The following is a 2940-nucleotide window of genomic DNA, read 5'->3' as shown; positions in this document are numbered from 1 at the left end:
CCGGTGAATCACACTGTGCATACATGTCTGGCTTTTGATTGCTTAGCTGCTTTCCTGTGTTTGACTGGATGTTTGAATTAGCTATGCTGTCTTCCTTCCTTTTTTGAATTGTGGACTATAGCAGAAAATTCAACTAAGCTATGATCACGGTCAATTATAGGGCTAAGAGGATGTTGCTTTGGAAGGTTATTGTTGAGGGCACCCTTACATTGTTTTCTTGTCCTGATCTTTTCACCGATAAAGAATTTTGTTGTGTTTATACGCCTTATGTCAAGATCAGATTCATTATTACTGTGCCCAGGGCTCATTTCGAGGGGGAACGCGCAGGAATGCAGTTCCAGCAGTTCCCCAAAGAAGTCACATGTCAGGTGGCCCTGCCCACCTGACTCTCGGCCATTTTGGGCCCGTTTCGAGCCTCTGATGGGTGGTGGATCACTCTCCTGCTCAGCAGCAGCCCGATCCTGACCATTTTGGGCCCCTTTTCAGCCATTTTCAGCCCCCTTTTGCCATTTTGGGCCCAATTACAGCCCTGAGTGGCCAGGATTGGGTCCAAAACAGCCAGGATAGGTGATGTCAGGGGGTGGGGCATATGCAAATCAGTTATGCTAATGGCATGTTTCTGGTGATGTCAGGGGGCATGGCATATGCTAATGAGTTCCTCCCACTCTTTTTCTACAAAATGACCCCTGACTGTGCCCAAATCTTGTTCACAGTGTGTGTGTGTGTGTTTGTGTGGGGAATGGTCAATACCAAGGCAAATTCTGCTTCAGAATCACCTAACCACCAATAAATCATTACGAATGCCAATGAATGTGTAACCCCTGTGAGGTTAATTGGTTTAGCCCAGTGGCGTGGAGTCAGAAGCTAGAGGCAGGCTGCTGAGGAGGAGGCTGTTTGCTGGGGAGCTTAATAAATTATAAGCTCTTACCACCTTGAATACGGTAATCAAATGTTGTATGTAAAATATGATTTAAAGTGGTGTTTGTGTATTGTGTGTAGTTGGTGTTACTGGGGTTGTATTATTTTTTGCAGGGCTATCATTCCCAACAAGAAGACGGAAGCCTGGGGTACAGTCGCTTCAAATGGATGAGCGAGGACTCATCACTTCTTGGATGTGGAACTGTTCGCCTTTTCAAGGACATTGTTGATTTGGAGGGGGGTTTTTTGGATGGTTGCACTTAAGAGTTAATTTTTGTTACAGTTGTATTTTATTAATTGTTAAAAAGTTTAAAAGGGTTTCTTAACATTTTGTGATAGTTGCTTTCTAAGCCCCATAGAACCCATGACAAGAGAAATTACAAATGCTTTTGTAGCTGCATTCTGATCTGTGAACCATTAATCATGATCTTCTGAGTAGACTAGTTACTGTGCTTGGCCATTGCCGTTGTGTGTCCTTTTTGTTGGATTTTGTGGTTACTGTGGAGGAAGTACTGGGCATCCCTCCGGAGGCAGAATGGCATGCATGGGTGATGAGAAGCACCCTAAACCTTCTCACCCCAAATTGATAACAAGTCCGTGGTTTTCCTTTCTGTCCAGGAGACCCCATGTACTTCTACAGGCTTGACTTTCTCTTTGGATTGCATGTTGAAAGGGAACATAGTATGCAGCGCACACGGAGCTCGATAATGACGCCCAGGCACCGCGCTTGGGTGTGGTCTTAGAAGGAACGTTCCAAGTGGCAGTGAGGAGAGGATTGGATGCTTGCTTCTGGTGTTCTGATGGGCCATCGACAGTTCCTTTAGCACATGCACGGTATATTGCTGTTTTGATATATCGCTGCGTGCGATTTTTTTTTTTTTAAGTGCAACACTCACCAAAGCAAAATGGTGAGGTGGACAAAGCCATGAGAAACAGGTCAGGCATTACAGACAGGCAAAAGGAGGAAATCAAAACATTTCAGAAGAAAAGGTGGAAGGAAGACAGGTTTCAGAAAGAGCAGGGAAGTGGGGGGCAAGAAAAACCAGGACAGCAAGGGTAAGGAAACCATACAAAAACCTGGTGGTGAAGGGAACTGAAACTGGAGCAGTAAGGCCAGGGCTTTTTTTCAGCTGGAAAGTGGTGGAACGGAGTTCCGGAACCTCTTGAAAATGGTCACATGGCTGGTGGCCCCGCCCCCTGATCTCCAGACAGAGGGGAGTTGAGATTGCTGGAGCAGTGGGGAGGGCAATCTCAACTCCCCTCTGTCTGGAGATCAGGGGGCGGGGCCACTAGCCCATGTGACCATTTTCAAGAGGTTCCGGAACTCCGTTCCACTGCATTCCAGCTGAAAAAAAGCCCTTAGTAAGGCTGTCTGGAAGACGCCTTCGAGGTGAAAGAGGTTCTTAATGATGGGTGGAGATGGTGGTCAGAGTCGATTTTATGGGGAAACAGAGGAGTCCATAAATGTGAAGAAAGTCAATAAAAGAGGAGGGAGATTATTTCTCTGGTTGCTCCAGCCTGGCAACCGTGTTAGGGATAAGCTGCCAACTTCCATCGCAAGGGAAACAAAGCAACGTAATCAGAAAGCTGCCTGAGATAAGGCAAATGAAATCTTGCAATGGGAACAGAGGGCAGCGGCTTACAATCAAACAAGTGATAGAGAGAGTGCCAGGGCAACGCTTGTTCTCATGGCTGTGGTGGGTGGGGCTGGATAAGGGGAAGCTTCAGCAGGCCAGCATATGCAAGCAGGAGATAAGGAGCGCTTCGACACTGTCTCTTATGTAAGGACGGTTTCCTCATCTCTGCACAGGACAGCAAAGCTGCTGAGGCATCGCAATTCAGTTTCGAACTGGTCTGGTTCTGCAAAGGAAAGCGTCTACTCAACCGTCATCTTTGCAGCATTCTGTCTCCCCCAGAAATACGCACAAATTGATCCTTCCCCAGAAATATACACAAATACATATCGTGGGGGGTGTCATGAGAAGCGAATCAATGTGCATCAGCAAAGATGCCTGTGGGTGT

General features: G+C 46.7%; 1 long non-coding RNA gene across 1 annotated transcript; it reads left to right on the top strand.

Moving 5' to 3' along the window:
- The first annotated feature begins 731 nt into the window (after nucleotides 1–731).
- LOC129343678 (uncharacterized) lies at nucleotides 732–1370 on the top strand. The gene is made up of 2 exons (XR_008598317.1): nucleotides 732–941; nucleotides 1033–1370. It is a non-coding gene; the product is annotated as an uncharacterized LOC129343678 (long non-coding RNA).
- Nucleotides 1371–2940: the final 1570 nt, after the last annotated feature.

Source organism: Eublepharis macularius, chromosome 1, assembly GCF_028583425.1.
Source record: "Eublepharis macularius isolate TG4126 chromosome 1, MPM_Emac_v1.0, whole genome shotgun sequence".
NCBI lineage: Eukaryota > Metazoa > Chordata > Lepidosauria > Squamata > Eublepharidae > Eublepharis > Eublepharis macularius.
This window is presented reverse-complemented; position numbering and strand designations above follow the sequence as displayed.